The following is an 11,962-nucleotide window of genomic DNA, read 5'->3' as shown; positions in this document are numbered from 1 at the left end:
AATTAGTTATTATTATATTTTTTTGTTCATGATAGTCGTTCATTAACCATGCTATAATTGTATTGATTGGAAACATAGTGCATGTGTGGATACATAGACAAAACATTGTCCGTAGTAGGCGTCTAGTTGACTAGCTCGTTGATCAAAGATGGTCAAGGTTTCCTGACCATAGGCAAGTGTTGTCACTTGATAACGGGATCACATCATTAGCAGAATCATGTGATGGACTAGACCCAAACTAATAGACGTAGCATGTTGATCGTGTCATTTTGTTGCTACTGTTTTCTGCGTGTCAAGTATTTGTTCCTATGACTATGAGATCATATAACTCACTGACACTAGAGGAATGCTTTGTGTGTATCAAACGTCGCAACGTAACTGGGTGACTATAAAGATGCTCTACAGGTATCTCCGAAGGTGTTCGTTGAGTTAGTACGGATCGAGACTGGGATTTGTCACTCCGTGTGACGGAGAGGTATCTCGGGGCCCACTCGGTAATACAACATCACACACAAGCCTTGCAAGCAATGTGACTTAGTGTAAGTTGCAGGATCTTGTATTTCGGAACGAGTAAAGAGACTTGCCGGTAAACGAGATTGAAATAGGTATGCGGATACTGACGATCGAATCTCGGGCAAGTAACATACCGAAGGACAAAGGGAATGACAAACGGGATTATATGAATCCTTGGCACTGAGGTTCAAACGATAAGATTTTCGTAGAATATGTAGGATCCAATATGGGCATCCAGGTCCCGCTATTGGATATTGACTGAGGAGTCACTCGGGTCATGTCTACATAGTTCTCGAGCCCGCAGGGTCTGCACACTTAAGGTTCGACGTTGTTTTATGCGTATTTGAGTTATATGGTTGGTTACCGAATGTTGTTCGGAGTCCCGGATGAGATCACGGACGTCACGAGGATTTCCGGAATGGTCCGGAAACGAAGATTGATATATAGGATGACCTCATTTGGTTACCGGAAGGTTTTCGTACATTACCGGAAAAGTTTCGGGCTCATCGGTAGTGTACTGGGAGTGCCGGGAGGGGTGCGGGGACCATCAGGAGGGGTGTCACGCCCCAAGGGGTCCCATGGGCTATGGGAAGAGATAAACCAGCCCCTAGTGGGCTGGAATAAGTTCCCACTAAGGCCCATAAGGTTTGAGAAGGAAAAAACACAAGGTGGAAAGAGTTTCCAAGTGGGAAGGTGGAATCCTACTCCAAGTAGGATTGGAGTAGGACTCCTCCACCTCCAATTTCGGCCAAACCTTGAGGGTTTGAGGCTGCCTCTTCCCTCCCCCTCCTTCCTATATATACTGAGGTATTAGGGCTGATTTGAGACAAACTTTTGCCACGGCAGCCTGACCACATACCTCCACATTTTTTCCTCTAGATCGCGTTTCTGCGGAGCTCGGACGGAGCCCTGCTGAGATTAGATCACCACCAACCTCCAGAGCACCGTCACGCTGCCGGAGAACTCATCTACCTCTCCGTCTCTCTTGCTGGATCAAGAAGGCCGAGATCATCATCGAGCTGTACGTGTGCTGAACGCGGAGGTGCCGTCCGTTCCGCACTAGATCGGAGCGGATCGTGGGACGGATCGCGGGACGGTTCGTGGGACGGTTCGCGGGGCGGATCGAGGGACGTGAGGACGTTCCACTACATCAACCGCGTTTCTTAACGCTTCTGCTGTGCGATCTACAAGGGTACGTAGATCGGAAATCCCCTCTCGTAGATGGACATCACCATGATAGGACTTCATGCGCGAAGGAAATTTTTTGTTTCCCATGCGGCGTTCCCCAACAGTGGCATCATGAGCTAGGTTCATGCGTAGATGTCTTATCGAGTAGAACACAAAAGTTTTTGTGGGCGGTGATGTGCGTTTTGCTGCCCTCCTTAGTCTTTTCTTGATTCCGCGGTATTGTTGGATCGAAGCGGCTCGGACCAACATTACTCGTACGCTTACGAGAGACTGGTTTCATAGCTACGAGTAACTCAGTTGCTCAAAGATGACCGGCGAGTGTCAGTTTCTCCAACTTTAGTTGAATCGGATTTGACCGAGGAGGTCCTTGGATGAGGTTAAATAGCAATTCATATATCTTTGTTGTGGTGTTTGCGTAAGTAAGATGCGATCCTACTAGATACCCATGGTCACCACGTAAAACATGCAACAACAATTAGAGGACGTCTAACTTGTTTTTCCAGGGTATGCTTGTGATGTGATATGGCCAACGATGTGATGTGATATATTGGATGTATGAGATGATCATGTTGTAATAGTTAATATCGACTTGCACGTCGATGGTACGGCAACCAGCAGGAGCCATAGGGTTGTCTTTAAACTAACGTTTGTGCTTGCAGATGCGTTTACTATATTGCTAGGACGTAGCTTTAGTAGTAATAGCATGAGTAGCACGACAACCCCGATGGCGACACGTTGATGGAGATCATGATGATGGAGATCATGGTGTGACGTCGGTGACAAGAAGATCGTGTTGGTTCTTTGGTGATGGAGATCAAGAAGCACATGATGATGGCCATATCATGTCACTTATGAATTGCATGTGATGTTAATCCTTTATGCACCTTATCTTGCTTAGAACGATGGTAGCATTATGAGGTGATCTCTCACTAAAATTTCAAGACGAAATTGTGTTCTCCCCGACTGTGCACCGTTGCGACAGTTCTTCGTTTCGAGACACCACGTGATGATCGGGTGTGATAGACTCAACGTTCACATACAACGGGTGCAAAACAGTTGCACACGCGGAACACTCGGGTTAAGCTTGACGAGCCTAGCATGTGCAGACATGGCCTCGGAACACATGAGACCGAAAGGTCGAGCATGAATCGTATAGTTGATATGATTAGCATAGAGATGCTAACCACTGAAACTATTCTCGACTCACGTGATGATCGGACTTGAGATAGTGGATTTGGATCATGTACCACTCAAATGACTAGAGAGATGTACTTTTTGAGTGGGAGTTCTTAAGTAATATGATTAATTGAACTAATTGTCATGAACATAGTCTAATGGTCTTTGCGAATTACGATGTAGCTTGCGCTATAGCTCTACTGTTTTTATATGTTCCTAGAGAAAATTTAGTTGAAAGTTGATGGTAGCAAACTTTGCAGACTGACTCTGTAAAGCCGAGGATTGTCCTCGTTGCTGCGCAGAAGGCTTATGTCCTTAATGCACCACTCGGTGTGCTGCACCTCGAGCGTCGTCTGTAGATGTTATGAACATCCGACATACACGTTTCTGATGACTACACGATAGTTCAGTACAAAATACTTAATGGCTTAGAAGCAAGGCGCCGAAGACGTTTTGAAACGTCACGGAACATAAGAGATGTTCTAAAGAGATGAAATTGTGATTTTATGCTTGTGCCCTTGTTAAGAGGTATGAGACCTCCGACAAGATTCTTTGTCCACGAAGTAGAGGAGGAAAGCTCAATCATTGAGCGTGTGCTCAGATTATCTGAGTACGACAATCGCTTGAATCAAGTGGGAGTTGATCTTCCAGATAAGATAGTGATGGTTCTCCAAAGTCACTGCCACCAAGCTATGAGAGCTTCGTGATGAACTATAACATATCAAGGATAGATACAATGATCCTTGAGCGATTCGCGATGTTTGACACTGCGAAAGTAGAAATCAAAAAGGAGCATCAATAGTTGATGGTTAGTAAAACCACAAAGTTTCGAGAAAGGCAAGGGCTAGAAGGGATACTTCGTGAAACGGCAAAGCAGTTGCTGCACTAATGAAGAGACCCCAGATTAAACCCAAGCCCGGGACTAAGTGCTTCTGTTATGAGGGGAACGGTCACTAAGGCGGAGCAACTCTAGATACTTCGTAGATATGAAGGCTGGCAAAAGTCGAAAGAAGTATATTTGACATACATGATTTTGATGTGTACTTTACTAGTAGTCCTAGTAGCACGAGGGTATTGGATACCGGTTCGGTTGCTAAGTGATTAGTAACACGAAATGAAAGCTACGGCATAAACGGAGACTAGCTAAAGGCGAGGTGACGATACGTGTTGGAAGTGTTTTCAAGGTTGATATGATCAAACGTCGCACGCTCCCTCTACCATCGGGATTGGTGTTAAACCTAAATAATTGTTATTTGGTGCTTGCGTTAAGCATGAACATGATTGGATCGTGTTTATTGCAATACGATTATTCATTTAAAGAGAATAATGGTTACCCTATTAGCTTGAATAATCACCTTCAATGGTTTATTGAATCTCGATCGTAGTGTTACACATGTTCATGATATTGGTGCCAAAAGATACGAGGTAATGATGATAGTACCACTTACTTGTGGCACTGCCGCTTGAGTCATGTTGGTATAAATTGCATGAAAAGGCTCCATGCTGATGGATCTTTATACTCACTTGATTTTGAATCACTAGTGACATGCAAATCATACCACATGAGCAAGGCCTTGTTTTCATTGAGATGAAACAAGATAGTAACTTGTTGGAAGTGATACATTTTGATGTATGCAGTCCAATGGGTGCTGAGGCACGCAGTGGATATCATTATGTTCTTACTTCAATGACGATTTGAGCAGATACAAGAGTATTTACTTAATGAATCACAAGTCTGAAATATTGAAGAGTTCAATTCTGTTTCGGAGTGAAGTTCGTCGTAACAAGAGGATAAACTGTCTACGACATGATCATAGAAATGAATATCTGAGTTACGAGTTTTGGTACGCAGTTAAGACAATGTGGAAATTGTTTCGCAGTTCATGCCACCTGGAACATCATAGTGTGATGATGTGTCTGAACGTCATAGCCACGCATTATTCGGTATGGTGCATGCTATGATGTCTCTTATCGAATTACCACTATCGTTTATGGGTTATGCATTAGAGACAACCACATTCACTTTAAATAGGGCACCGCGTATTTCCGTTGAGATGACACAGTATAAACTGAGTTTTAGAGAAATCTAAACTGTCGTTTCTTGAAAGTTTGGGGCTTCGACACTTATGTGAAAAAGCTTCAGTCTGATAAGCTCGAACCCAAAGCGGATAAATGCATCTTCATAGGATATCCAAAACAGTTGAGTACATCTCCTATCTCAGACCCGAAAGCAAAGTGTTTGTTTCTAGAAACGGATCCTTTCTCGAGGAAAGGTTTCTCTGGAAAGAATTGAGTAGGAGGGTGGTAGAACTTGATGAGGTTATTGAACCATCACTTCAACCAGTGTGTAGCAGGGCGCCGGAAGTTGTTCCTGTGGCGCCTACACCAATTGAAGTGAAAGCTGATGATGGTGATCATCGAGCATCGCATCAAGTTACTACAAGCCTCGTAGGTTGACAAGGTCGCGTACTATTGCAGAGTGGTATGGTAACCCTATCTTGGAGGTCATGTTGTTGAGCAACAGTGAACCTACAAGTTATGGAGAAAGCAATGGTGGGCCCGGATTCCGACAAATGGCTGGAAGCCATGAAATCCGAGAGAGGATCCATGTATGAAAACAAAGTGTAGACTTTGGAAGAACTACTTGATGGTCATAGGACTATTGAGTAAAGATGGATCTTTAAAAGGGAGACAGACGACGATGGTGATAAGTCACTATTAAGAAAAGCTCGACTTGTCGCAAAGATGTTTCCGACAAGATCAAACAGTTGACTATGATGAGACTTTCTCACTCGTAGCGATGCTAAAAGTCTGTTAGAATTATGTTAGTAGTTGCTGCATTATTTATGAATATTGCACATAGGATGTCAAAACATTGTTTCCTCGACGGTTTCCTTGAGCAAACATTGTATGTGATACAACCAGGAGGTTTTGTCGATCCTAAAGATACTAGCAAATATGCAAGCTCCAGCGATCCTTCAATGGACTGGTGCAAGCATCTCGGAGTTGGAATATACACTTTGATGAGATGATCAAAGATTTTGGGTTAGTACAAGGTTTATGAGAAACTTGTATTTCCAAAGAAGTGAGTGGGAGCACTATAGAATTTCTGATAAGTATATGTGGTTGACATATTGTGGATTAGAAGTAATGTAGAATTTCTGTAAAGCATACAAGGTTGTTTGAAAGGAGTTTTCAAAGGAATACCTGGATTGCGCTACTTGAACGTTGAGCATCAAAGATCTATGAAGATAGATCGAAAGCGCTTAATAGAAGTTTCAACAAGATGCATGCCTTGACAAGTTTTTGAAGGAGTTCAAAATAGATCAGCAAAGAAGGAGTTCTTGGTTGCGTTGTGAGGTGTGAATTAGAGTAAGACTCAAAACCTGACCCCGGCAGAATAAAGAGAATAGACGAAGGTCGTCTTCTATGCCTTGGCCGTAGAATCTGAAGTATGCCATATTGGGTACCGCACCTGATGTGTGCCTTGACTCAAAGTCTGTTGAGAGGTACAGAGAGTGATCCATGATTGAATCACTAGCAGCGGTCAAAATTTGTCCTTAGTAACTGATGGACTAAGGAATTTTTCTCGATTATGGAGGTGGTTAAAAAGTTCGTCGTAAAGGGTTACGTCGATGCAAGCTTTGACACTAATTCGAATAACTATGAGTAGTGAAACAGATTCGTATAGTAGAGTAGATATTTGGAGTATTTCCGAATAGCACATAGTAGCAACATCTATAAGATGGCATAATGATTTGTAAAGAACACACGGATCTGAAAGTTTCAGAACCGTTGACTAAAACCTCTCTCACGAGCAAGACGTGATCAGACCCCATAACTATATGGGTGTTGGATTCGTTGGAATCACATGGTGATGTGAACTAGATTATTGACTAGTGCAAGTGGGAGACTGTTGGAAATATGCCCTAGAGGCAATAATAAATTAGTTATTATTATATTTCTTTGTTCATGATAATCGTTTATTATCCATGCTATAATTGTATTAATTGGAAACACAGTGCATGTGTGGATACATAGACAAAACACTATCCCTAGTAGGCCTCTAGTTGACTAGCTCGTTGATCAAAGATGGTCAAGGTTTCCTGACCATAGGCAAGTGTTGTCACTTGATAACGGGATCACATCATTAGCAGAATCATGTGATGGACTAGACCCAAACTAATAGACGTAGCATGTTGATCGTGTCATTTTGTTGCTATTGTTTTCTGCGTGTCAAGTATTTGTTCCTATGACCATGAGATCATATAACTCACTGACACTGGAGGAATGCTTTGTGTGTATCAAACGTCGCAACGTAACTGGGTGACTATAAAGATGCTCTACAGGTATCTCCGAAGGTGTTCGTTGAGTTAGTACGGATCGAGACTGGGATTTGTCACTCCGTGTGACGGAGAGGTATCTCGGGGCCCACTCGGTAATACAACATCACACACAAGCCTTGCAAGCAATGTGACTTAGTGTAAGTTGCGGGATCTTGTATTACGGAACGAGTAAAGAGACTTGCCGGTAAACGAGATTGAAATAGGTATGCGGATATTGACGGTCGAATCTCGGGCAAGTAACATACCGAAGGACAAAGGGAATGACATACGGGATTATATGAATCCTTGGCACTAAGGTTCAAACGATAAGATATTCGTAGAATATGTAGGATCCAATATGGGCATCCAGGTCCCGCTATTGGATATTGACTGAGGAGTCACTCGGGTCATGTCTACATAGTTCTCGAGCCCGCAGGGTCTGCACACTTAAGGTTCGACGTTGTTTTATGCGTATTTGAGTTATATGGTTGGTTATCGAATGTTGTTCGAAGTCCCGGATGAGATCACAGACGTCACGAGGGTTTCCGGAATGGTCCGGAAACGAAGATTGATATATAGGATGACCTCATTTGGTTACGGAAGGTTTTCGTGCATTACCGGAAAAGTTTCGGGCTCATCGGTAGTGTACTGGGAGTGCCGGGAGGGGTGCCGGGGACCATCAGGAGGGGTGTCACGCCCCAAGGGGTCTCATGGGCTATGGGAAGAGATAAACCAGCCCCTAGTGGGCTGGAATAAGTTCCCACTAAGACCCATAAGGTTTGAGAAGGAAAAAACACAAGGTGGAAAGAGTTTTTAAGTGAGAAGGTGGAATCCTACTCCAAGTAGGATTGGAGTAGGACTCCTCCACCTCCAATTTCGGCCAAACCTTGAGGGTTTGAGGCTGCCTCTTCCCTCCCCCTCCCTCCTATATATACTGAGGTATTAGGGCTGATTTGAGACAAACTTTTGCCACGGCAGCCCGACCACATACCTCCACGATTTTTCCTCTAGATCGCGTTTCTGCGGAGCTCGGGCGGAGCCCTTCTGAGATTAGATCACCACCAACCTCCGGAGCGCCGTCATGCTACCGAAGAACTCATCTACCTCTCCGTCTCTCTTGCTGGATCAAGAAGGCCGAGATCATCGTCGAGTTGTACGTGTGCTGAACGCGGAGGTGCCGTCCGTTCGGCACTAGATCGGAGCGGATCGTGGGACGGATCGCGGGACGGTTCGTGGGACGGTTCGCGGGGCGGATCGAGGGACGTGAGGACGTTCCACTACATCAACCGCATTTCTTAACGCTTCTGCTGTGCGATCTACAAGGGTACGTAGATCGGAAATCCCCTCTCGTAGATGGACATCATCATGATAGGACTTCGTGCGCGTAGGAAAATTTTTGTTTCCCATGCGGCGTTCCCCAACAGAGAGGAGCTGGGCGGCGGCGGCAGTGCCGAGCGGCGCGGGGGCGTGATGCGGCTGCGCGAGAGGAGCGGGGCGGCGACGGCAGTGCCGAGCGGCGCGGGGGCGTGATGTGGCTGCGCGAGAGGAGCGGTTCGCACGAGTGCGGGATGGGGTCGGGGAGTGCGGGATGCCGTCGTGGGTTTTCCTGATTCGATTGGAGAACGAGGAAGGTGGGGGGACGAGCGAACGAGAGGTCGAACCATCGCTCTGGTCGAACCATCACGACGGCAGATCCCCTTTAATAGTAGAGATATTATTTTTCATTATGGATAGTCTCCGAGCGTACAGTAATCCCACTCCGAGTGCGGTAATATTTCCGGCCAGTTGGCCAGCCGACCAAGGCGACCAGGAACATCCGTGGGATGAATTGCCATTCTGATTTTTTGGTTCCTTTTGTTCTCTGTTTATGCCACTTGTTGCAGAAATCACTGTATGTGTAGGTGTGTGCGTGCTCCCTCCTTTTCCTTTGGGCATAGAAAAGAGGACATATCTTCTGTCCAGTGTTGGATTTGCCGCTTCTGAAATGAATCGCACGATCGAGTAGTAAAGCAACTCCAACCGGTCGATTTAAATGGCCACGTGTTTTATCAATATTTTGTCCATTTAAATAGGCTCGTATGTCTCGTTTTATAAATGAATTGGCCCTGTATCCAAGAGAACAGTTCATTTTTCGTCCATACAGAATAGTTTTTTTTCGTGAAAAGGACCTACGGCCAGAGATCATGAGAGCGATCATGTCATTGACAAGAGTTCAACCGACCGACGATATGTCAGCAAACGATGTACATATATCAGCCTAAAAAAAGTACGTGTTTCATGTTGGGCGTATTTGACGGCAACCGGCACACATCACAACATACAAAATGAGAGTAGTTCTACCATGTCATCTCGATCGTGGCCATGCCGTCACACTTGCGGGCATACAAAAACATGGTGTTGTCGGCCATAGATCACTCGTCATCGAGGTTGAACATGTCGGCATGCATCTTCTCGAACCAAGACAATTTTCTTGGGGAGATCATGCTCAAGTCGACCTTCATGATCTCCACCCCCTTCGTCATGCAAGCGAGCCAAATTTCTCTTGCTTTGGTGGCGGCTTTGGTGGCCTCAATCTCGAGCATATTTGCTTGCTTCTTCGCCTCCAACACGAACTTCTTCTTTTGTATGTCCATGAAAGCCCTATTTTGCTCCTCCTTGTCTTGCCGTCGCTTCTCCTCTCTTGAATCCTGGTTGGTGATCATGCCTTGCAAAGTAGCTTGCAAGGCAAGGGACGCCTCCTCGCGCCTGTCCTCTTTCTTGGAATTGGTCTTCTCCCACGGCCGCGGCTTTTCGCGCTCACCATGCTCGTCAACGGCTGCATTTCCTTCACACGCGTTGATGGCGGCGTATTGTGTCTTGAACTTCTCTTCCCCGTTGATGATCATCCAAAAATGGGTGAAGTTGAAGGACTTGCCCTCATATTGGGCCTTGAGTGCTTCCAAAGCTTGTAAGGCCTACAAATGGACAAGCAATCATATAAGGAAGCTTGTCGGCAAGCATACGAGCAAGCTTATTAGCTACGGGACTATCAAATGAGCAAGCAAATGAACAAACATGTCGCATACCATGTATTTGATGTTGAGGCCACTCACGTGACGGGCCTCGATGATCTCAAGGGTGACACAAAACTTTTTTGCACTCTTGTTGTATCATCCTCCAACGTTTGTCGAGCGAAACCCATCCACGCTTTCTCTCAATTTGGTACGGCTTAAACTTCTTGTGTTCGTGGAACTCAGGATGCACTCTTTGCCAAAATGGTGAAGCCTTTTGCTTTGAGCCTATCCTGGGGCCTTGGCTAACGCGTCTCCAACATTCACAAAGGAGTTTATCCTCATCCTTTGTGCATGCTTTGGACCACTTGCTCTTCCGCTTCCTGTTTGCATTGGATTGGGCGGTGACCTCTTGCTCGAAAAACAATGGATTTCCATCGATGTCGACTTCATCTTCTTATTCGTCTAGGCCATAGTCTTTTGGAAACTCGTGCTCTAGCGGGAAAGAGCTGCCAATGCCGAGTTAGTCCTCCATGAAGGGGTCGCTCGTGCCTCCAATTTCTTCACCGAATGTGTTGCGCATGCCCTTGTGGCCGGCCATAAGGGGGCTCGGCCATCTTGGCTTTGTGTCTCGTCGGGATCGAAGGGAATGCCACCGCCATCACCTTCTAAGATGATGCTCTCCATGAACAAGCGGTTGGCCTCGTCGTGCGTCGACATTTTGTCGAACTGGTTGCGGGAGTTCCTCAAGGTGTCGGTTGAGAGCTCGCACTACCATTCCCCCCCGGAGAACGATCCACCGTCCATAGGTCTCGCGTTGAGATCGATGGCCATGTGCGCCGGCATGGCAGACGCGACCATGCTCATCTCGGCGAACCAGAGCCCGTAGAATCGGACAAACGGGAGGCTTGCGGGTTGTGGGGGCGGAAGACGTGCGCCTGCGACGTGGTCAACATGCACGACGAGTCCGGAAGTGGAGGAATAAGGGGTGACGAGCCGGTGCTGGTCGTAGTGACGGCGATAGCGACGAGCCCTTGCTGGCCTAGGTTTAACGCAAACATCAGCAGGGCCTCCCTCGTGGCCTCGAGAACGAGGTGGCTGGTCTTCGCGGCGTCGACCTCTTGTTGTGTTGCGGTGGCGAGGGCGGCCGCAGCCGCGGCGTTGATCCTCGCCACTTGCACATGCCTGTGGTATTTTCTCCTCGACGACTGGACGACGCGCTCCTCGTCCGTTAGCACCTTCTTCTTCTTGGTCAGCGTCGGCGCTTTGCGGGCGCCGCGGGCCTTGACTACTTTGCCAGAGCCGGGGTCGATTGAAGCGAGGGAGACAAGGCCGGCGGCGCCGAGGGTCGATGCATCTTGTCCATGGCGCGCGCGAGTAGGCGTGTTTTTTTGGAAAGTTAGGGAAAATGATGACACTGTGCCACCGACTGGAGGGTCAGGAAAAGGAGAAGGGCGGGCGTCGCGTGCGTCCATCTCATGTCCGCGTCGACACCAATACAGCCTAAATTTGGATCTAGAATGAGATGCGGACAGATAGAAAACGAACGCATGTCCGTTTAGCTCGTCGCATTGGATCAAGTTTTATGTCCGTGATGATTTAAACGGACACGCAGAGACGAAATGGATGGTCCGGTTGTAGTTGGTGTAAAGCGAACTAAGGTGTGGATTAATCTGCAAACAAAAGCAACTAGCCTACATGTGCGATAAACTGGATCAAATGACTCGTAATGTTTGGATGTTTCCAACTATTTCATCTCGGTAATTACGG

The sequence above is a fragment of the Hordeum vulgare genome, chromosome 3H, assembly GCF_904849725.1.
Source record: "Hordeum vulgare subsp. vulgare chromosome 3H, MorexV3_pseudomolecules_assembly, whole genome shotgun sequence".
NCBI lineage: Eukaryota > Viridiplantae > Streptophyta > Magnoliopsida > Poales > Poaceae > Hordeum > Hordeum vulgare.
This window is presented reverse-complemented; position numbering follows the sequence as displayed.